Raw genomic sequence first — 25038 nt, 5'->3', positions numbered from 1 at the left:
GCTTTGCACCAACCTTCTGAAATATTCTCCCCACCATGATGGGTCCCTTCTCATCTGCAGCTTAACTCCCATCTCCTAAGAGGGGTCCCCCCTACCTCAGTCTCATGTTATCCCCACAACTCACTCCAACCTCCTGCTTAGCCTCTGGCCCCATATGATACTGCAGTGTCTATCTGTTTGTTCACTGTTTGTCTCCTCCCACTAAAATGGTATTTCCACGAGAGGAGTTCTTGCCTGACGTTCACCCCTGTTTTCCCAGTACCTATAGCAGCATGAGGTGTGTAATAGATGCTCAATAAATATGTGGTGAATGCCAGGAGGAGGCAGGGAGAATTGATGCTATGGGCTCTAACTCTGAGTGATGAGGATCCACAGGGTTCAACCCACCCAATGCCCTCTGAGGCCCAGGAGGCAGTTCCAGGCTACCTGTAGGTCACTGAATGAAGAGATCACCCTTGTCCTGACTGTACCTCCTCTGCCAGCCTGCCCCTTGAGGTCCATCTCGATCCCTGTCTTTCTGGCCAAGGCCCCCACTACTCTTTCTGGCTCAAAGCAGTCTGGCTTTGGCAGGGTTCAGTATGCTAAGGGCCCCACAGCCACACTGACCTCCCATGAGCGGGGTGGAAGAACTCTTGAGTGGCTCTGTGGAAGCTCAGCGAGGCTGCACGACATCCCTATTACCCCCAGCAGCTACTTCCCAGAGGCATTTTCGTAGCTTATGCCAGGAACCTCCCCTCCCCAAAACCTGCAGTGATTGCTGGCCCCACAGAGTGATCGGAGCCATTGGCATCACTCTGCAGGATGCTAACAGCAAACACTGAAAGTCAAATCCTCTAGGGCCCCCTGCCTGCTCTTCCAGGACTCCGTAAGCCTCATCTCTTCTGGAACGATGATTGTGGATTGAGGCAATCAATGTCAGGAAAACGCACGCAGGCCCCAACACAGGCCAGCAGGCAGGTCTGCAAATATCAAAACTACCCAGTTCAGAGCAAGGCCTGGCCGCTGAGAAATGCCCATTTGGGAGGCCCCTGACCGTGTGATGTGGATCCAGGTGCTCTCTAGAGTAGAAGTATGTGGATGGTTGAAGGAAGAATTGGGCATTCCCTAGTGTGGGAGGCAGAATTCTGAGATGACTGTCACAATTCCCATGCCTGGCACACAGGCTCTGTGTGGAATCTCCTCCCACTGAGTGTGGGTGGCATCTGTGAATATGACAAGATGTCACTCTGTAATTAGGTTATATTATATGGAAAAGGTAAAGGGATTCTACATGTGTAATTAAGGTCCCCAAACTGTTGATTTTGAGACTATTGAAAGGGAGATTATCTGGGCATGGGCCTGGCCTGATCAGGTGAAAGCCCTGAAAAGAAGGTGTTGGTCCCTCCCAAAAACATTCTGCTGCCGGCAGAAGAAGTAAACTGCAATGTTGTGAGAGGGCCTGTCAGGGGCAGTGCGGTAAGGAACTGAGGATGGTTCCTGTCTGAGAGCCCTCAGGTAACTGGGCTCTCAGCCCTAGGATGCAAGAAATTGAATTCTGCCAACAACCTGAACGACCTTGGAAGGGAACCTCAGGCTCCAGATAAGAATGCAGCCAGAGGGTATTATGCTAAGCGAAATTAGTCAGTCAGAGAAAGACAAATATCATATGACTTCACTCACGTGAGGACTTTAAGACACAGAACAGATGAACATAAGGGAAGGGAAGGAAAAATAATATAAAAACAGGGAGGGGGACAAAACAGAAGAGACTCTTAAATATGAAGAACAAACAGAGGGTTACTGGAGGGGATGTGGGAGGGGGGATGGGCTAAATGGGTAGGGGCACTAAGGAATCTACTCCTGAAATCATTGTGGCACTATATGATAACTAATTTAAAAAATTAAATTAAAAAATTAATAATAATAATAATAATAATAAAGACTGTAAATAAATAAATAAAAGAATGCAGCCCCAGTAGCTTGTAAGAACCTGAGCAGAGAGCTCTGCCACGTCATGCCCAGACTGATGACCCCTGGAAACTGTGAGATAATAAATGTGTGCTGTTGCAGTCTCTGGTTTTGCAGTAATAGTGTTAACACAGCAATAAATAAGAAACGCATCTGGGTTCTAGAAAGGCCTTGGTGCATTCCCGGTGCTGCCTCCTGAAATCAGAGGGCTTCTACCTGCTCCAGTCTCCCTCTGCTCCTCCACTTAGGGAAGCCTCATGGGTATTGTGGTGTAGCGTGGGGACTCTACTTAACAAGGGTTAATTTAACAAAGTCACAACAGTATCTTTACTTATGAGTGAGAGTTTGGGGTTGGATGCTTCCCAACATTTCTTCCATCTTGAGCTCCCCTGATGCTACGATGTAACCTACACACAGCACAGCACACTGCGGGGTTCCAAAGTGCCTTGAGAGGTAGGATCCAAGATGGGGTTCAAAACTAGGTCTTGAGTGACCAAAGGCCCCTACTCTTCCTTCTCTGCTAAAACACTTTGGATTTTGCCATTTACATGGTCTAGTTGGACCCTTGGTATAACATTTGCACTCACTGATCTACAACATGCCATTTTCCATCACAGGCCTCAGCCCTGTTGTTTCACTTCTCACATTTCCAACTTGACTGTCTGGAGAGGTGGAGAGAACAGGCCACTCACCAATACTGGCTCTGAAGCACCAGACGTGGTATTGGCACTGGTGCTCTACTGACACTGTTTTTCAAAATGATGGGATGTGTTCACGAAGCCAGACATATTATCCTGAAAATGGTGCTGTGCAGTGTTGTTTTGCACCCCACCTGCCCCCCTTTATATTTCTTTGCCACCTGGAAGCTGCAGCTCTGTGTTTACTGCAGGGTGTCCTCCAGAGACTGTGAGAGCTGATGCCTTCCTCCCACCGCCCGCTGGCAAGCTGGAATTAATTATTCCCTCTCCTGGTCCTCACCTCACGCCATTTTATTTTTAAAATATTAACAACAGTAAATTGGGACTTGCATTTTTGCTCAAAAACAAACCATTTCGTGCCTGTTTGCTTGGGGCCCACGGGTGAAATTAGCCCTAAAGTCACAAGATGTCACGAAGAGAGGGTTCTCTGATCCCTTCGGCAGGATACCAGAAGCAGCAAAACCTGCCAAAGTGCTTGACGGATGCTGGTTGGAGGAGGACAGATCATGAGTGGGTGTGAGTTGGGTGTTTAAGGACCTAGAGAGTCAAAGATGTGATGAGGTTGGAGAAATAGGTCATCGTGCCCAGGGTCAGGGGGCCTGGAGGATGGGAGGGACAGCCCACTGCCCTGAGAGAGGATTTGGAACACCAAAGAGGCAGGGGTTAATTCCCTGGAGCCAGCTTGAGAACAAGATATAAAAGAACAGGACAAAGAGGGGAGAGGGGAAGGATTCTGGAAAATGGTGGTACAGGGGCTGGGCGTGGTTGAGCCTTCTCTCAAATCAGCAGAATGGTCTCCTGACCTGACTGGGTGGCGGATATACTGGATGGAGCTGAGACCTGAAGGTGGACCAGGATGGGAATCTCAGCTCTGCCGTTTTCAAGCTGAGGGACTTAAGGTAATTTATTTAACCTCACTGCAACTCAGATTTCTCATCTGTAAAATGAAACTAATAATACCTCCTCGCAGGTTGTCATGGGAATCAAATGAGATGATGTATGCAAAAACCTTAGTTTACTGTGTAGCACATTGATGCCAAATAAATGGTACCCAGAAGGAGCTCAATGAATAGATGTTGAACAAACACAGGACTAAACCATTAATGCGCCAAAGCTGGAGACAGGTATTGTGAAGCTTGGGGTGTCTGGAGATGACAGTCTGCAAAATTGGAGGAGCCATTCTTAATGCTCCACCTGTATCTCCTTGGCACCCACCTTTCCTGTACATCCTAAGGTTCTCTACTCAAGCTATGACTCACTGCCAGGGGGATTTCTCTAGTCTCTGGAGTAGGCTTGGTCTTCCACAGGGCTGGATGCAAGTTTATACCCCTGGGAATGGCCCTTAGCCACTGAAGGCTGGGAGCTGGTTCGCAAATACTCCAGATTCCTTGCCCTTCAAACGAAGCAATTCAGGCCTGAGCTCCAACAGCTGGTAATCTACTCACTAATGCTCCTTGCATTGGCTTCCTCCTCATTCTTCCTCCTCATCCCTGCTCACCTACCTGTGATCCCTAGGATCACCTCCCAAGTAAAATATGTGCACTCACATCCTTCCTCACCTTCTGCTTCTGGGAGGACCCAACCTAAGATAGCATTCTGACTGAAGAATTTAGAAACCTTTAAATTTTTTTTTGGCAGGGGAGGGAGCTCAGTAAGGAAGCTGGTGCAGGATCTGAAAGAGTGAACAGTTCTTCTGCTCCAGGTCTGATCCTCAGGAGTCTGCCATCTGATACCTAAAGTGAGCTGAGAAAAGGACTGAGAGCAGGACTCAGAATGCTCTTTGAAGTGCCGGACTAGACAGCTGGGTGAGTCAGATATCCCCTGCTCATCTATGGAATGACTAAGACAAGGCTCTGGTGGGGCCTGCTGTGAGGCACCAAGGCAGGTGCCTGGCTTCTTTTCCATGACGCAGCAGCACAGTTGAAAAGCCTTCAGGGTTTTTTCCACTGCCTCCTCCCTTGGGTTCCCATTTCCAAATCTCTCATTGGGCAGAGGGCTGGCTGAGAATTGTTTCTACCATTATGGGGAGCTCTTGCAATTAGAGGAGAAAGTGGAGTTTGCTTAAATAGGGGAGGGTTTCTGGAAAGAAAAAGAAAAAAACTTCAAATACAACTGCCCTCGCCAAGGCAAGCCCAGGAGAAATTTCAGATAAAGAAATGTCATTGCAAAACAACAAAAAGGTGATGTGTTTTTTCCAGTTTGAATTCAGATCCTCAATGTTTAGAGAACATTTTCCTTTTGACTACCCCCTGAATTTACCAGACATCTGGGTCTGTGATTGTTTAGTTAACTTGGAGAGATGCAGCGAGATGTTTCCAAAACTTAACCCCAAGGGCTCTAACTTTGGCAGGATAATAATAATCTATGCCTAAGTTCCCTGGTTTATGGAATGTAGTGGAAGTTATGTAGCTCCAGGATGGACAGGGAGAGCCTAGTGCCCAGCCTGTGACAGATGGAAGAGCTTTCTCTGACTCAGGCTCCCAAGTTTGGTGGGGGCTGTGGTAGACAATTTTGCAAAAATGGTTGTAATAATTCCTCTCTCAATATCCATAATTTTGGGTGGCCCCCACCCATACTGACTCTGTACTTAGCCATGAGACTTACTTTGGCCAATGGGACAATAGCAAATGTGGCCTAAATAGACTTGAGAAGTGCTCACACATTGGTGCTCGTCCTTTCTCGCTGTTTTTGGATGATGAAAGATAAGTGGTCTAGTCACCCATCACCCTAATCAGCAGCCATTACCAACCACCATTCATGGAAGTGAGGACGTTACAGACCAACAAGACCCCAATCTATCAGCTGACTGAAGAATCACCTAATTAACCCAAAGGCCCATGAGCAATAAGAAATTGCTGTTTTAGGCCACTAAGTTTTGGGGTAATTTGTTACATAACAAGAAACAACTTCTTCAGAGAACCCCAGATAACACTTGTGCCCACATGACATGTAGATCTACCCTTCCTTTCTCTCCACTGGCTTCCTCCCACCCCCACACTAGGAGGGCTAAAGGGGGGCCTGAGCCTGACGCAGCACCAGTAGAAATACCAGATGTTTTCATATCACTGCACAATTGTTACATCCTTCTCAAAATATGTATTCTCATCACCACTTTTAAATTGTGGTCATTATTAGACTCACCACCAAATACTGCTATTTAATGGTATAATTTTTAGAAGACTATATATGACTATATCACAAATTTTAAAAATATTTTTGTAACTGTATTTCAATACAATTTGTTTCATATGAAATCTTATGTATTTTATTTTATACATTAAAAAATGTCACTCTGCAAAGGGGCATCACCAGACTGTCAGCAGGGTCAGTGAGAAAAACAAAAAGCTAATTCTATTCAGATGAAAAAAAAATTTGTTGGTCTTATTTATGTGCAATTTATTTGCCCAATCTCGTCTCTCAAAATATTGACATAAATTATGAAGACATCTGAAGGGAAAAACTATGGCAAAATAACCCAAGAAACTTCTACCTGTGGTTGATTGTGGCACAGTATAGAACCACAAGAATGCCATAACTTTGGTATGCAGCAGATGCAAACTCAAATATCTACAGGGGTTGGGAAGATAATAAAACTATGTGCATTGAACTAGGTATATAAAGACATGTAGTGTTAGGCTCTATGGCAAATTGGAGAGGAAATACCCTGCTTTAAGGCATTCATGTTTAAGATATCTGCAAATCCAGCACTGGCCAAATAAAGTAAGTTTCTGGATAGTAGTAAGCCTAGGGGCCATTAGTTTGCCAATCACGAATTAAGAGCAGAACTAGACATCTGGCTAACCTTCATCCTTGAGCCAGCTCTGCCTTTGACTAATTTGACTGCCTTTTCCAGGGCAGTCAAATTCTTAGGCTCCAGTTTTTACATCTGAAAAATGGTTTTTTTTTTTCTTTTACCATCTTTCCTTCCAGAGCTGCCATGAAGTTTTAAAAATTAGGTCATAGTGAACTGAGGGTTACTGGAGGGGTTGGGGGGGGGGGACAGGCTAAATGGGTAAGGGGCACTAAGGAATCTACTCCTGAAATCATTGTTGCACTATATGCTAACTAATTTGGATGTAAATTTTAAAAAATAAAAAATAAAATAAAACAAATTAGGTCATAGTGGGGGGAGCAATTTGAAAAAAAGAAACAAGTGTCATTAAACACTTAACAGGTTGAATTAATACAACTATTTGGTAAGTGACCTGATAAAGTATGCTTGTGTATATAGGACACATAATATGGCTTATTATGTCTGCTAAGAAACTGGTGCTTCCCCCAATCAAATTGTGTGGTCCCAGTATATAAGTCATACGCTTCCATAACACTCCACATTCACAACACATTGGTATAAGCTGGGCACCTGGCCCAAGCTAGACCAGAGTCTTTCCCTGAGATTTTTGAACAGGGGGTACAGAAAACAAATGGCAGTGCCTTTCCATAGTGGATGTGTAGGAAGCACAAACTGGGTGACGATATTTCTGGTATGTGGAAGGAGGAACTGGTGTTTTAACAAGAGAAAGTAAAGTCAATGTACAGAAAGAAGCAGTGACAGAAGGCAAAGCAAGAGCCTTGATAGTGTTTGAACACCTCTCTGTCCTTCCCATGGCTTGGCTGTTCAACATTTATTCACATTCTTTGAGCCAATTCATCTGCATTTTAGCCTAAACCATTTACCTTTGGGTTTTTGTCATGTGCAAAACCAAACGGACATAAGCAATATCGTCAACCTTTTCAGGAAGCTCTGTTGGCAGTTCGGAATCACAGGAATGTTCCTACTTTGCTTTTACAGTTGTTGGGTCACCATTTGAGGCCAAAGATCTCTGAGGGTAACAGCAGACTGAGAGATTTCCAGATTGGAGTGTGGACTTGTGCTGGAGAAGAAATTTGAAAGAGTTGGAGGCAGTAGCGTCAAGGCAGCCCAGGGCAAGAGCAGCAGCACTTATCTGTGAGTCAGGAGTCCCGGATGCAGCTCTCACCATGCGGCTTTGGTAAGTAATTTATCTCTGGGCCTGGTCATTTGTCATTTTTCAACAATGCCATTTGTAAGGTTTGCCCAAGAAACCCAAATGTGTGATTCTACATGAGAGGAGGGCAGAAAAGAAGGGGTGATATGAGCCATCAGGATCCTTTCTCCAAGGCAGTTCGTGCTGTGATCCAGAGGAGAAAATAAGAAATTGCATGGCTGTGTGGAAAGGGGACAGGCCCCCTCCCTGTACCAGGACAGTTCATGGTGGGGCCCAAAAGAGGAGCAATGGGAACTGCTTTATCCTTTGCAGAGTGGATACATTTTCCTCTCTGGTATCCTTCAGAGGCTGCAGGCTGACACAGCAGAAAGAAGAAAGGGGCTGTCCTGTCATTTCGTGAGATTTTAAATTTTGCTAAGTTTTTGGAGGAAGATTCTTGGAGCCAGAGATTGAGCCATTGTTACAGGGGGAGAGAAGTATAACAAAGGAGCCCTCTGTCCCCCACCCAAGACCCCCATCCTCATGCTGTGAACGCTCACCTTCCTCATCCTTCAAATTCATTCTCATGAATAACAGCATCTTTATTACTAAGTCAGAGGGTGAGTAGAGACTTTGGTCCAGTGGCCCAGGATAGTTCTTCTCTAAGTAACTGGTCACTGCTTTTGTGAGGTAGAGAACAGTGGAAACACCTCAGCCCCATCAGACCCAGTTTAAGATGAATGTGAACATTTGAAGGAGCTACTAAGATCTTTAGGACATTGGTTCTCAAACTTAAGCCTATCTCATAATCACCTGGAGGTGATGAAAACACAGACTCTGTCCCTCCCCATTCCACTGGAGTTTCAGATTCTGCAGGTTTGGGGTACAGCCTGAGAACTGCATTTTTACCAGACTCTTAGGTGATGCTGATGCTACTGGTCTAATGTCCATAGTCTAAGAACCAATGTCCTAGAGTAATGAGTCACTGATTGTGGAAGATCAGTAATATTGCACTTAGGATCTTAAATTCAAATCCAAGTTCTCTCTCTTATTAGCTGTGTGGAAGAAGGAGGAATCATTTTCTGATGCTCAAAGATTCATCAATTCCTACCTTGTCCCTTAAAATGGGAGCCTCTACTCTTTGGGAAGACCAGTACTGGGAAGATAGCTTCTATCATCCCTTCCAACCCTTCCTTTATTTGCCCCTCCCACCCCAGCTTAAGTACTCGGCAAGATAACGAAATAAGCAGTGAGCAATCCTAGCTCCCAGCCTCCTCCTTGCCAACTTGTTTTTTGTTTTCTCTCAGATCTGCCTGCTCATAGCAAGATTGCATTTTCTGCTCCTCCAAGCTGCAAACCTCCTGAGAAAGGTTCTGTGCTTTGGGGTGGATGGGTGGAGGAGGGAGGGAGGATCTTAGGTACTCTAGCTGTTCTGTCTGACTTCGCATATCTCTGCAGCCCTTTCTCCTTTGGTGGGTCCCAATGCCTAGACTTGGAGCAGAACTAGTCTGATTCTGGCTGTTGGTCCCAACCATTTTTTCCCCAATCAGACTAAAACAAAAAGCACTGACTCCTGGTTATGTATCCACTGGTTCATGGAGAGGAAAGGGGCAGCACTTAGCACCTTGATAGGACCTTGATCAAACAGTATCTTCTCTGAGTCAAGTATAGAAAATAACACCCACCACTTAGGAAGTTCCTGTACAAATTAAATATAATACTAGCTACAATAGACCATAATATAGTAACCACTACATAGTAGATCCTCAAAACACAATAATGGTTTTAAAAATTTTTCACAGAGACCTGTCCTATTCTGTATAGACCTAGATTTACAGGACTTCTCCCAAAAAGCAGAATCTGAGGTCACGGCCACAGTTAGTGTTGTTTTGGGGGGCTTTTCCAACTTTGAAAAGAAATCATTCTGTGAAGGCAACTCAGGAGCATACATTTTGCAGTTCATATAATTTGCTTGTGCAGGCTTTCTATTTATTGGTTTATGAATAAAACTAAAGGTTTTGAAATGAGGTGAGACACGTAGGAATCTTGTACACAAGGCTGGCTGCGAGAGTCTGTGTTTGCACCTCTCTGCCTGTATATCTTGTGTGCACATACAAAAACACACATGCAGACACACAGTATTCAGTAAGGAATGCAACCCTCCCCAACAAAAAATCTAACACAAAGCTGAATACAAAATGAAGCCAACAGATGTAGCTTTAAAAATGATTCGCTAAATAGCTTACAGCAAATTTCTTTTTCTTAAGCTAAAGAATAGTAGGAAATTTTGCATACTATCTCTTTTTAACTCCTTAAGGGCCTTAAATCCCAAGGCACTGAGCAAGAGGGGACTAGCATTTCGTTAAACCATAACTGAGCCTCTTTGGTCTCCAGACGTTATCCTGAGAATCACCAAGCCACTTTGAAAGCAGAGATGCTATTCAGAGGCATTTTTAAAAATCCTCCCCCAAACAGAAAAATCCGACTGTTGACACATTTTCCCAATTTATCACGCATGCTGCTCAAGCTAAAAAATAATGCGATACCAAGACCTGTTTCTTTAAGCAAACTCAACATTATAAAGAGGAAAAGAATGGCCTTCACATAACTTGCAAAAAAGAACCCTGGAAATCTGGTATGCTGAATGACAGCTAACAGACATGATAACAACAGTTCCTCCCTTGCTCCCAGACTAGTGGAGGGGATAGCACTTCACAAGCCTTAGCTCCTTTATGTGCCATGACAGCCACGTGACATATGCATGGCAGTTTATTGCTTGCTTTTTACAGATGTGAAAACTGAGGCTCAGTTCAGGTTACATAAGTTGGTCAGGGCCATAAAACTGAAGTGGCAGAAATGGGCCAGGTACGCAACCATCTCTCTCAATCCAGCACTCAGTGAGCTTCTCCGGATACTTAGTTTCTCCTGGTTACTCATACCAACATTTCTCACTTGACTTTTTAGCCCAGAGGGCTGAGTTCTTTGGATTTTGCTGACTCATGTTCTACATGTCAGGAGCATGCTTTCTGTTACAAGATCTCAATGGGTTACGTGCAACTCATGGGAAAACTCATAGGAAAATTCACAAGGTGTTGGTAAAAAAACATAGACTTTGCAGTCGGAGATAAGATTTCTAAACTCTTTTAGAATTTAGGCTGCCACAGAGATTCAATGAGATAATGGATGCCAAAGGTCTAGTGCACCACACCACAATCATTCAATAAGTCAGTTACTTTTTTCTTATTGTTATCAAGTGGTATCTGTGTTCCCAGCTGGAGGAAGTAGGGTGCAGGGTAACTGGCCAGAGGTTTTAGACTTGTTTCATGAGAAGGACTAGGAAAAAGAAATGCAAAATTCAATGCTTAGTTGATAACAGCTTTTTCTTAAAGACAAATGGGAGTGATTTACCATGTCATGCCTCAGTTTATTTTTCTCCCCTAGGCAAGAGAACACTGGATACGTGAAAGGAAAAGTTAGAAGCTGATGTGTCTGAGGACATTTTCTGGGAAGACAACTCAACATGGAGCTCTTGTATACCCTATGCCATCATTCTATCAGAGAAGCAGCAAATATGTGACCCTGAAAATAAGAGTTAGCTGAAGCCACCAATCTATCCCCCTGGTGACTCTGGTAGGAATGGACAGTGGCATCAAAACTCTCTTTTTTCAGGGCACCTGGGTGGCTCAGTTGGTTAAGCATCCGACTTCGGCTCAGGTCACGATCTCACGGTTTGTGAGTTCGAGCCCCATGTCAGGCTCTGTACTGACAGCTCAGAGCATGGAGCCTGCTTTGGATTCTGTGTTTCCCTCTCTCTCTGCCCCTTTCTCTTTTTTAACTGTGTATTTGATATATGTCTCTGTATGTGAAACTGACTTAAATCACTCACAGGCAATGGTTTTTCATCTCTGAATATAAATCTGCTCCTATCAATGCTTTGCTTGAGCATCACCTGATTCTTCATTAGCATTTTAACCCCTGATTCACAGGAGATAAAAAAGCAGATCCGAAAAATAACTATTTGCTGAAATTTGGCAGCTAGTAGGGGGTGAACAAAAATGCTTCCTTGGGACATAACTTCATTCCAACATTTAGGGTGAATCAACCTTCCCGAGTTGTTTTAAGCGTAACATTTGGTCAATAAAATGAGGAATTACTTACAGTGGTAGAATTCTTTTCTCTGCAAAAGGGCAGTTGGTATTCCCATTCATTTCCTGTATACCTGGTGTGTGACAGGCACTGTTACAGGTACCAAGGGTTCAAAGATGGTTAACATATTGCCCTTGCTCTCAAAAACTTTTATAGTCTGTTAAGGAAGAGAAATGCATAAATATGTAATTACAAAGCACTGTGATAAATCATATAAGGGAGATGAGAGCATTGCTCATTGGTAAGAAGAGGCAACTTTCTAAAAGCAAGAGTTGGGGGACTAACACACACTTCTACTCAATCCTGAATCATTGAACCTTGTTTAACAAGACAGTTCTCAAAGGAGGGAAGTGAATTGGCTTGGGAAGTCCTGTCATCAAAAAGATGCTGCTGTTTCTCTGTCACCTTATTCTTGTACTGTTCCATGAACTTTATAGTCATGGCTAGGTTTTTTTCTGGCCTAGGAGGTACCATGTTCCTCAAAGCTTGACCTGTTTTCCGCATGAGTGGCGGGAATGATCTATATAGGAAGAGGTTCTAATAGATGGGGATACAGGAATACAGACACATATTTAAAGAAAATTTTAGTGATATCCTAGTTGATTGTCATGTCAATAGAGACAAATCTACATAAGGGAATATCTTAGATATTTACTAAATTCCTCGATGGCTGAGGCTGGTTCTTAATACATATTCTGTTTATGATGTAGCAATCTCTCTCTGGATACTGATCACTCAGTAAAAACCTTCAATCAATTGCATATACTGAATAGAGAACCAAGTTCTTTTCTAAGTTGGTTAATATCTTAGATTCAAAAAGGGATACCATGTGAAACAGGTCTTCTAAAATAATAATACCTCAAAAGGGGATGCCCAGAAAAATGCACTGAGGGCTGAAACATGCATTTTTAATTTACTGCTCTATAGTAATCAGTACAGTGTTTTCCTGGTAAATGACAGATGCTCAATAAATATTTGTTGAATTAATTAATTAATTAAGAGTGCCATAATGACAGCTGATTATGTTTGAGGAATACAGGGATAGTCATCTTGAAACAGGAAAAAGTGGATATGTTCAGCAATTTCTCTGGTCTAAATCAGGAATGCTATCTCTATTTCTAGTGTTATAGTGAAGTTACAATAGGCTTTCCCATTAAAATAAAAAATTCACTTGACAGGACTATTACATAGTCTTCCTGGCAGACTCACAGGCATTTACTTCCCTCTACTTTCTGTTTATTGATGGAGAAGCCTCAGTGTGAGTTACTTCTAGCTAGCTGTCAGACCAATCTCAGACTAGCTGCAGAGAAATTTGAGAAATAGACTGCTTTGCAATTTTTCAGTCATTATTTTTTGAAATTGTACAAAAGATGAATATGACGAAAGGAAATCAGCAATTTTGTCTAAGATTCTCCATTGGAAAGGAATCTGCCCAACTTGCAGAATTCTCAGAGCTATACCGAGGTATTTCGAGGTATTCCTCGGAAATAGGGGTGAGGCCAGGGGGGTACCTATGAGGCTTTCATTTTCTGATGTGCTGCCATCAGTAAAGAATAGAAGCCACTCACTCAAGCCTGCAGGCATGAAAAGTCATCTCCCAAGTTCAAAATCTGTGACTGGTGTTATTTGGATACTGGAAGCGATGAAACCAGATGGTCATTTTGCAGAACCTCCCATTTTAGCAGGAATATAACCTTGCTCTTCAAGCATAAAAGGGACCATTTTGGAAGATGGATGAGGTGAGTCAGCAGAAAGTGCAAACAGTCTCAATTTCTGACAGGAGAATTAGCCATGTTTGGGTAATAGGAACCAAATCAGTTCAACAACAAGAACAACAAAAAAACCCAAAAGCAAAAGAAAAGATTAGTGAGTTGTTCTAGTTCCCCCTTCACATGGAACAGAATTTGGCTTCCTTTACCAGCTAAGAGGATCATGTATATTTTTCCATGACCACAGAAAACAATCCATAAACCTAGTGCAGCTGTCATTCAGCATCAATCTGGTGCTGGCATTGCAATTCACTTTGACTTTCTCTAGAATGACTGTTAAGCATTTAAAAGGAAACACGAACCGTTACACAGGATTTCCCCGTCTCCTTTTGGGGATACAGATTAATTCTTATCATCAGTTAATCACTACTGAGGCTAACCTCTGTGAGTCAGCAGCGGTAAGAAAAACAGTTAGGATCTCCTCTTGAAATATCATGCTTTACTTCAGTAAAAAGATGCTGAAATATTGCAGTAGGAATGGGATTGTAGCAGCAAGGAGAACATGGCTTTTCTGGAACACAGGACTTTAACTCACATGTGATTATGAGTTTAATTAATAAAAGTTGTACTGCCAGCTGCTAGCCTCTGAACTTTAAATCGCCTAGGCTTTAAAGCTTCCCCTTCTCCTGTCCCTTGACCTCAAAGCTTTTTGGAAATGTTACTCTACCTCCCCACCCCTAGCCCATCCTTCAAATTTGATTAGTTTTTCAGCTAGCTACTAACATCATGTGATTCAGGTCATATGGAATTGTTACTTTTTAAGTACTTAAGAGCTCACAGATCCCATTAAAGTGTCCATTTCTCTTTTTCTAAGTGGCAGAGGAAGAGAGAGGAGAAATGAAACAACAGTAGCTAATTGTTTTAAGTCAGACACAGGAGAGCATCAAAAGGGGGTCTAGAAAGGGGGGGGGGGGACCCAGCTAATTAGATTGGAAAAAGAATTATGAAAAGTTTAAGCAGGTTGTAGGAAATAGTCTGACAGACAGCAATAAATGTGATTGAGATGGAAGAAGCAATGGCTCAGATCAGGGCTTTGGAGAAAAGGCCAGGATTACTGAAATCTGACCGGAAAGGCTTCAGAAAAATGGTGTCAAAGAAATTATTGGGGGAGAGAGAGAGAGAGAGGGAGGTTGAGGAGGAGCAAGCCTGTGGATGTAAATTAATCTTATAATGGGGGAGGGAGTCGAATCAGGTACTGAAGCAATATTAAGGCAGTGCCAGCTGAGACCAACAGGTCACTGGACCCAGATCTATTACCCAGAGTTTTCAGCACTGATTTCATTAACTTCTGAATGGTTGGGATATTGGAAAATATTATTCCAGTTCTGTCATTCTACAGATGAACAAACTGACTTTCAATGGTGGTTGAGTGACTTTTTTAAAGACAGTGTGATTCCAAAACAGGAAATTACAAGCAGACTTCAGGGCTAGAACCAGGTCTCCTGGCTCCTGATCAGCAAGCATCCTTGACATCATGCCCTGCAGCCCAACTGAGGGGGAAAAGATATTGGAAAAGAAATCATATACATTCTCTGTGCCTGATTTGACCAATATGAAAAATGTGGATGATGCAAGAGGTCGTATAATAGATAGTTAATAGTTTAGTCTCTGGACTCGGAGGGATTACTTTTAAATCCTGGCTCTGCTCTGTGATCTTAGGCAAGTTTTTGACCCTTTCTTTGCCTCAGTTCCCTCATCTGTAAATTAGAAATAATAATGCTACCCTGGTTACGGGGGTGTTATGAAGATTCAGTGAACTAGTACAGGTAAAAGCTTTTAGAATTAGTGGCTCACTCTTCTCCCCGATAGGCCCATTCTGATGAATCACTGCTTTGGGTATCTCTGTTCTTCTTAATCAGATCTATGGCTTACTAAATGTTATCTAATATCATATATGAACTCATATTATAACTGTGGCTTGCATTATTCATTTAGAAATCAGAAACTGGTTATACTTTTACATTGGGTGAAGTGCACTGAAATCCTTGTGAAGAAAATTATGCAGAAATGTGTAGCAATTATTGTTATAGCAATGATCGTAATTCTGAAGCTGCAGCTAGAACTCTCTGGAAATTTCTCTGAAATCCCTTTCCCCCTTTACAACTAATTTTTTTTCAAAAGTCTTTCTCCACTCACCATGTCCTGTTTCCTCAGTGCTACATGGTGTCTCCTCCCTCCCTCTTACTGGATACTTGGAAGGCCCTCTGCATTCAGTTTAAGAACTACCAGTTTGACCTCTGAAATGTCACTATTTCCAAATTTCCCCCAGGGAATCAGCTTGGAAATCAACATATTATCCTAAGGCTGTCGCTCCTGCCAGTGTTTTGGTGAAGAACAGATGAGGATAGTCCCTTGACACTTCAGAGCGAGAATTGAAATAGCGACAAGATCTATGTCTGCAACCACCACTTATTCCTCCACATGAAGCCATTGACAATTTCAATTCAGCAGTTCTGTCAGCATTTGGAATTCTGAAGCTCTGCTGTGGAAGTAGTAACCACAAGATTAAAAATGAAATAGGTATAGTTCAGACCTTGAGCCAGCCCTGGAGTGAGGGTACTCGGCCAAAGTCAGCAAGGATAGTAGGGAAAGAAATATTATATTCTGTCTACCTCACCTCAGTTTTCCACATTTTTACTACAGCTCTTTTGTTGTTGTTCAGTTTTAGCCACTTGGGGCTGGTTCTGTGCGTCATGCTGCCTGAAACATGCACAGAAAAACTGGCACCTATTTTCATATAGCTAGCCAATGTATTTGACAATGCAGAATACTCAGAAGGTGTGAGAGGGTGTTCTGCAGGTTTATTATTCAAGTGTACTTTCTTGGTACCTCTAATTCCTGGATTCCTGACCTGCTTTTCAATCTCTCTGGTAGGTGCTCATCTTGTATAATTTGTTCTAGTCAATAATGAAAATTTTGAAACTTACAATTAACTTCTGGGCAGGACTCATAAGTCCATGCGTATCCTGAAAGGGATCTTAAAAGATGCCTCAATGAGGACTTACTTCTTTTTTCTTTTAATTAATCATCCTTTATACCAATTTACTCCCCTCTATTTCTGGAAGAAATATATAATCCAATCTGTGAATAGCAATTCTCAGATGTTAAAAAGGACCCGATTACTTTATTATATTGGCTTCTGCTCTGAAATCAACTTTAGACGATAAAACACCAAATTACCAGCATGGTATATTCAAGGCCTTCCATAGAAGGCATCAAGTCTCTGTTCCAATGTATTCCTCAACGTAAGCTCCCCACTACTCAAATGGATGGCATTTGCTGTCCATAACTTGGGCTTAACTTACCTGTAGTTCTGCCTACGCTGTAACTTTTACTGAGAAGATCTCTCCTCCAACCTCCAAAAGCCAACTGGAGTCCTGCCTCCTTGCTCAGATCATTTGAGTCCACTGCAACAATGTCCTCCTCAGAATTTACCTTCCTTATTTCTGGTCACATTCACTTGGCAAATAATTATATACTCCCTCATGATTTTTCTTCCACTGTTGTATTATATTTTCATTCTGGTATTATTTATTGATTTTATTATTTATTGTTTTTACTAAGATTACTACATGCTAAACTTATTGAGGTCAAAGACCATATAAACATGAGACTTTATATCCTCCATGGGGTTCATTTATGTATCTGGTACTCACTGATTGGTCAATATCTTCCTATTAGGTTGGTCCTTGCTGACAAGGGGTGACACTGCAGAAATGGATCTACGCTGAGGCTGACAACACCAATTTTCTTACCTTTATAGAATTGAAAAGCAGTTCCATGATGGGAGAAAAATAGTTTATTCATGGTGCATCATATAAAAAGCAGATTTATCTATTTTTATCCTTCATGTCTCCTTTTTCAACCTCTTTCTCAAGTTACCTCTCATTTCTACTAATCACCAAAACCTACATGTTCTGCTGAAGGCTGGCTGCTATGAAAAGAGGTGCCACTGGCAGAAATATCAGTTTTCTGGTTGATAACCATCACTCTGGGGTTAGCACTTAGAGTTTAGGAATGTCTTTAGACAAGCTAATTAAGGGGCAATTTATTTTGTTTGTGTATGTGTGGTCGTACATGTTTAACAGAGTAGAAAAAAATTGTAAATTCTTGGGAGATTTTACCATGGAGAGGTTAAGGAGATTATAAATGGTTTCGTATTCTGAATGCCAAGGTGATAATACAGAAAATGCCAATGAACAAACAAGCAGGTAGCATCAGAGGGTCTGCATGAATGTTTCCTGGCACATCCTTGTGTCCATCTGTTCCTGCCTCTTCTTGCCGTATTGCCCTGGATGTTTAAAATTTTAAACTTAAAATAGAAAATCTCTTCATTTCCCCCCTGAAGCTTATCAATAATATAAATGTTAAATTCATGCTTAAATTATGTTTTTCTTTAATTTCTCAGTAAGCTGTTCTAGAATTAGCTCCATAATTGTGCACATCGCCACTTCTTCCCAAATATGTGCCCTTTGCCAGCTTCACTGCGGTCTTCTACCTCCACCCCCCATCCCCCCAGTCTTCCACTAGCAAACAAACCCAGCAGTAATTACTAATGTCCAAGCACGTAATTCTGGCAGCATTAGGCTTTTTCATTTGACGCAACTACGCAGAGCTGTCTGGACATGCAGCATGAAGTCAAAGCATTTTAAAAGCCTCCTACCCTTTTTTTCTCCCCTCCTCCCATCACTAAAACACAGTTGTTTATTTCGTTTGCGGATTGCAGAGTTAAAAAATTCCTCCACGCAGTTACATACCCCTGAAAATTAATTTTACATCCATATATAGTAATAGATCAACATATATTTATGCGGAAACACATGGTTATTTATAAAATTGAAAAACACTAGGAAATAAATAGCTGGGAATGAAAATATCTTATCTATATGGACAGGGCATTTTAGCAGCTCTAGTATAGAAATAATAAGAGTTATGACGAACAAAAACAATCCAAGATCTTATTGTGAGGCTTTTCAAAGGATCATGACAGCGTTTCTTTAATGCGTTGCATATATTCTTACATATGACGCTGTTACTCTTACTTAACAACTATTCAAATAGCACAGTTTTGCTCCTGGTCATTTTATGCCTATTTTATTTATATCAAACAGCAGGAAACATCCCTGTGGTAATTTGTGTTCACTCAGAGGCCCCAAGCCTCAGAGTAGAAAATGGTTAAAGTACTTATCACTGCCTCAGCAAAATCCCGCAGTGCCATAATAGAAATTGCAGTAGATCTTTAGGTCAGAGTCCGGTTTCAATCTAACACCTGCATTACCCTGAAGGACAAAGTTGCATTTTCCTGAGGAAAACCAGTCTTAATGATGTCAAAATCAAAAACTATCAGCCTGAGATAACCAATGTCCATAGGAAACACTTCCACTCACTCTGAAACCATGGCCAAGGAGATTAAATCTACACCCTACAGGACCAATAATATTTCTCAGAGATGTATTTGTGTGAGTGTGTGCTTATGTTCATGCCTAATTACAAGGATGGGGGAGAAGGAAGAGGTAGTGGGTTTCATTTTTAAAGTTGATTCTGCTTAAAGTTGATTCTACCCCCATATATTTTTTTTATCAAATAGAAATATATATGGAAATATATCACTTTTGTAAACAGATCATGTTGGCATCTTCATATATACCTCATTCATGTGCACCCGCGGTCTGTAGACAAATATACTCTGTGTTAAAAACAAAAACAAACAAAACCCTTGATATCCGACTGGAGGATGAATGCAGATTTTTTTTTAATTTGTTTATTTCCTACCTAAAAAAGGGGTAGAAGGTAACATGAAATTTTCCACAAGTAGACTTATTTTTTTGAAGCTATGCAGGAGCTGAGGATGGGAGCAGGTAACTACCTGCAAAGGAGTCCTGTGGGAAGGATTTTTTCCCCCTTTTTAAAAAATTTTAACCTACTATGCGTTCTCTATGAGGGAGTCTCTGTGAGACCAGGGTCTCACAGAGGCAATTTGGCCTCCAGCCCTGAATACCCAGCTCTGGCCAGGCATCTCTGCGGCAGGTAGATGCGGCGCTGCTGCCGACCGCTGTCCGCGGTGCTGAAAGGTCGCGGGCGCCTGTGCGGGCCCTCGGTATTGCTGTCCAGGGTGCTGACTGCGGGCCGCCGCAGTCCCCGAGGCGAGCCCACCCCCGCCAGCCCTCCGCAGAGCCCTCCCACACAGCACGACCTGCCCGCCTCCCGCCAGCCTGCAGTTGACGTGGAGCAGGCGGCATAAATCAAGTCCGCGGGGCATGGAGGCTGCTGCCGCTGCTGCAGCTCAGCTAGCCCGGGGCGGGAACTCCCCCTTCTCCTTTCGCCTCCCCAGCTCCCACAACCTGCCCTCTCCTTAATTCTTCCCTGGATAATAGCGCCTTAACGACAATAGTCAAACTAACAGGGTCAGAACGGCAGGGTTTGTTTGTTTTGGTCTACAGAAAAAACAAAACAAAACAAAACAACCCAGCAGCCTAAAGACCTCTGAAAACTGCATCGCAAGATGGAAGAGAGAGAGTCCCACTACTGTTTCGAAAGAGTAAGTTATTATTCGGTACGTATCCTTGCGCTTCCTCCCCATCGCTCCATCTGCAGTGTCCCCATTCCTCCCTTCCCTAAGCAGCTCACCTCGAAAATACTTTATAAAGCCCCAGACAGGAGCTATCCCGACGCGCACACACGGAATACCGCACCCTAGGTGCACAAATACTTGTATTTGCTCAAGCTCACTTGGTCTCCGCGGCTGTGGTCCCCTCTGGGTATGCAGCCATCCAAAACCAGAACCACGACCTGATGTGGAGGCTCCTTACCTTGGCTTCTTCAGAGGGTGGTGTTCGCCCGGCCCCTGCAGGTCGCAAGTGTGGAGGAGCCGCCGGGCTGGGAGGGAAGGAGAGACAGCGCCTGACCTCCCCGAGGTTTCGTCTTCAATGCAACGTGAGCTCTGCCCTCATCAAAGATGGCCGTTCCTTTTGACGTCAGCAGCTTTTAATAGCCCTCTTCAGGAGGGGCGGGGAGGAAGTGTGTTGAGGGGAGGGCGGAGGGAGGATGGAAGCTGGTGGTGGGAGGGGAGGAGCCGAGATGTGCGGACTGCTTGACTCAGCTCCCGGGGCGCTTTACTGCAAACCTTTGTATTGTAGTCTTTTATAAACACCTGAACGGGACGATTCTTATGACTCCATTTTAACACCCGGGCTCGGGCAAATACATTTATCTCGCGACTGGTTTTCTGATATTCTGCGTGTGTGCGTGTCTGTACATACGTATCTGTTTGTGCATATATTATATGTGTGTTATATATGCGATAAACATGTGATATATATAATTTTTCTCCCTGCTGAGTTGTCTTTGATTGAGTCATGGAAGGGGAGGGGAAGGCAGAGGAGTAGAAGGGGGCGGGGGAGGGAGTCGAGAAGATTTCAGTTGCAATTTGTTTTTTCTAAAGAAGCGGCTCGGAAGGGGCATCCCTGTCAACCCTTGCCAGCTCCATATATGGCCAGGCTACGTGGGCTGCTATTTTTATGAGTGAATTCTTCATTTTATCAAAGCAGCATCGAGTGCTTGGAGTTTGCATTAATGTGGTCAGTTGGGGAGACAGACTCATACACGTTATTTTAAAGTACGTCAGAGCAATTATCTCTGGGAGATATAAAATGAATTGGGAGACGGGGGAGGGAAAAGTAGTTAACCCAACCAGCGTGGGTTTGCTGGAGTTCAAGCCTTGGAGTTGAGAGTTGTTTATAAAGGGCAAAATCGATGACGCTGATTTTCGGTTGAATTTGCAACCGGAGCCTGGGGTTTTACGTTGGGGTTTCTTAGGAATAGTTCACAGAGTCGCATACGCGCCTTATAGGACCGCCCTGACCTCCAAGGGGAGTGTGGAGGACTGCGGATTCAAGGATCTCTGGGACACTACAAAATTCTGGTGGTTCATTCAGTGCGCAAACCCAGGCTAGGTTGGGGGGCGCTCAAAACGGCGTGGGAGAGAAAAGCTACTTGTGCTGGTCATATGAGAGATTAACAATAATAATCATAAAGCAATAATCCTAACTGTCCTCCTTTGTTGTGTATTAGGCACTGAGGGAGGGCGGGTGGTGGGGTATGCAAATGGTGCCGCGGTGGCAGCCTCTCGGATGATTCACAGGTGTTGGGGAGGCTGTCGCGGGGCTCTCCGCAGGGAGGGAGAGCTGGGGAGCGCGTGGGAGGTGGGGGACCTCGGCTGAGGAACTGTTTGTACTTTTCCGGGAAGGATGCGATTAGAAGTCGTGCCTCGCAATGCTGAAACTTGATGGCCTCTTTCAGGCGATGGAAAATCCTGGTCTCGAGTCCGGAAAAACAACGCACTGCCCCCACCCCTGCCACCACACATACACACACAAACCCCCCCCTACCCCCCCCCCCCCCACCCCCAGCACACCCGGCTCTCTGGACTGAGAACCAAGCTCAAGTTTTTAATTGCAAGCTATTGTAGAGAGAATCCTAGGAAAAGAAAGAAGGAAAGCAGAGTTATAAGGGGGCGTTTAGAGCCAGCAGAGCTGTAAGAATTAAATAAAGGATGCCTTTAATTGAAATAAGTAGAAGTCATTGTTTCTTAAAGATTCCCTGACCCAAAGGGTATTTTGAAATATTAATGTTTTCAATAATAATTAACAAATACTGTTTGGATTTTTATTAAAGCTGGATTCCTGAAACAAGGCATGTTGCTGAAATATTCATTAAACATTTAAGATTCTTATACAATAAAGAAGAAGAAAATCTGCACGGTCCTCAGATACTTAATTGGCAATAAAATTCCTAGTTACAGTTCTCACTTTCTTTATAAAGCAAGCTGGAATGGGCTCAGGGAAGTGGTGACAAATGCAATGTCACTACAAAATCCTTTAGAGTCAGGATTTGTTTCCAAAATGTGGCACTTATTTAGCACATAGAATCTTCCTGGGGAAAAGCCTGCAGTGAGGAGAAACAAAATATGTGTAAGGCCCTCAGACTGGAAGTCATTCATGCAGAAAGTTTTGTGAAAGAATGGAGGACTTGGGGGATATTCCAGATTTAAAAGGACAAATAAATAAAGGAAGTACGTCACTGACTAAGGCTCATCCTGCAGGCAAAAGTGATGTGGTAGTCACCAGGGAGGACTGGTTTGGTATTCTGAATTTTCAACTGCTGATGCCCCACACTGACATCTTTAAATATTACACATAAGAGGAAAGAGTGAGACTGATTCAAAGCTTCACAGAAAATACCACAGGCCCAAAGGATTGTCTTGTGATGGTGGCAACATTTTCCACTCTCCTGTGCTTAGGCTGAAAACTATACAGGTTAGGATGTTTTTCATCTTGCTCTGGGAAAGGTAGCAGAGTCTGATTTGAGACATAAACACTGGATAAATATAAGTCTACTAAGGATGGTCAGATAGTCCTAAATATATTTTTAATATGATAATAAGATTCCCACCCCACCTCTACCCCCAGGGTTTTCTCATTGCTTGATTAACAAAAATATATCAACAGTCATCCTTACCAGTAGGGAACTAACAGATTTAAGTTATTCAGGGTCTATAAAGGTCTAAACCACAGAAGAAAGGTGATGGAAAATTTGCTTTGAAATGATTCAGCTGCCTGTGAACCAACACAAAGAACCAACATGTAGAGTAACTAATGGTTAGGATCTCATTTGATGAGTAATGAGAAAATTACCTGCTCTGCTGGATGGATATTTACACTATGCTAATTCAGTCTCTGAAAGCTTTTTCTGGTACACCATGCCCCAAAGTATTCTAGTTTGTAATAGGTCCAGATCCAAGGTATTTAGCTTGTATTTCCCAGGTAAGGTACAAGATGTATGATTGATTAAAAAATTACTACTTCAAAAAGTATAATAATAAAAGTTTTAATAAAACTTTATATCATATGATCTTTCCAAAGTCGATTTGCAAATAGTTTAGTTACTTGCTCAGCTCAGAACCCCCCCTCTCCAAGGGCCACCTTTGGGATAGGCCTGGCATCCTGTGACTATATTTCAAAACACCATGAGGACACAAGGCTTGGGCACAAGAATATACAATTTGACAGATCAACTGTTTTGATTCCTTGGTTTACTTTCCACATGGTGTGTTTACCACATTTTCATTACATGTTCTTCCAGCCCTTACCCCAGCCCCCACCCCAGTCACAGAAAGTGAATAAATAGTACCTGGTGAAAGCTTAAGGGCTGTAGCTCTAAACTCCCCAGGTTTTCCTTATTACCTGAAGCCATTGAGGTAGGGCCATAGTTTGTGAGAAGTAGAAAAAGAACCAGGAGCATTGGTTTCTGTTTCTGGCTTGCCATGTAGAGAAGAAATAAGATTGCACACCCAGAGTTTTAAATAATACTTTGGTTTTTACAAAGAACAGCATTGTAGGAAAGGAGGAGAGTCCTCATCAGCCAGAGGAGGGTAGGTGCTTCCATGCTCCTATTCCTTAAAACATCTACATTGTAGGCTCTCTTTTGTACATGAATGCACCCTAGAACTCTCTCCAATGCCAAGATGTGCCTGTGGTCAAGGAGGTGGAAGAACTTTGTGTCAACCAGGGATACAAGGAAGGAGAACATAATAGTCAAAATTAGTGAAACTTAAAAAGGCTATTTGAAAGAGATCACAGTATTCCTTCAGTAAATCTTTTAAGAATCTTATTATTCTGTCATCTCTCTGTTTTCTCATAGGTAAAATGGGGACAATAATTATAATCAACTCACAAGGCAATTGTGAAGTACTTAGAATCATCGTATCTGACACTATGAAGTATTGGTTAAATAAAATAAATCTATCAATTTGATGAGACTTTTAACTTTCTCTAAGTAATGACTCATAACTGCTGCTTTAATATGGAGGGTTGATTTTTTTTTCATTAGCTAATGACTAGATATGTATCATTTAACCCATCTGGGCCCTGGTTTCTTCATCTGTTTGAATTCATTCATTTATTCAACATCTAAAACCTTCCATATGCTTGCCACATATTGGAGTTTAGGTAAAACAGAGGAAGGAACTGAAGACTAAATAACCTGACTAAAGGCACAGCTAATAAATGGTACAACTGGAATTTGAACCCCATGGCTCAAGTTTATAATCATTATGCTTTAGTACGGAATCTTCCATCCCCATCAGACTCCTTCCCTATGTATTAGGGTTCTCCAGAGAAAGAGAAACAGAACCAATAGAATGTATACACACACAAATACACACACGTGTATTCTCTTTTCCCTGCCCCTCTCTGTGTATGTATATGTATGTATATATATGTGTGTGCCTATGTGTGTGTGTGTGTGTGTGTGTGTATATATATATGCAAAAAGGCTTATAAGGAATTGGCTTCCATAATTATGGAGGCTGATAAGCCTCAAGATCTGCAGTGTAAGTCAGAAGTTGGAGACCGAAGAGAGCCAATGGTGTAGTACCAGTCCAAAGGCCAGCAAACTTGAGCCTCGGATAGAGATGTTGTTTCAGTCTGAATATGAAGACAGAAAAAAGCCAGTATCCCAGTTTAAAGGCAATTA

General features: G+C 42.7%; 2 long non-coding RNA genes across 3 annotated transcripts in view; both read left to right on the top strand.

The window, feature by feature from the left end:
* Positions 1–1857: 1857 nt before the first annotated feature.
* LOC111559789 lies at positions 1858–11526 on the top strand. Its single transcript, XR_002741045.2, has 4 exons — positions 1858–4450; positions 7438–7636; positions 8899–8961; positions 11033–11526. It is a non-coding gene; the product is annotated as an uncharacterized LOC111559789 (long non-coding RNA).
* Positions 11527–19729: 8203 nt separating this feature from the next.
* Positions 19730–25038, top strand: part of LOC102900958 — an 81455-nt gene continuing 76146 nt past the window's right edge. For both annotated transcript variants that reach the window (XR_002154660.3, XR_006595371.1), the window contains exon 1: positions 19730–20059. This is a non-coding gene — a long non-coding RNA (uncharacterized LOC102900958). The remainder of the gene's footprint in view (positions 20060–25038) is intronic.

Source organism: Felis catus, chromosome A3, assembly GCF_018350175.1.
Source record: "Felis catus isolate Fca126 chromosome A3, F.catus_Fca126_mat1.0, whole genome shotgun sequence".
In the NCBI taxonomy this organism is placed as follows: Eukaryota; Metazoa; Chordata; class Mammalia; order Carnivora; family Felidae; genus Felis; species Felis catus.
This window is presented reverse-complemented; position numbering and strand designations above follow the sequence as displayed.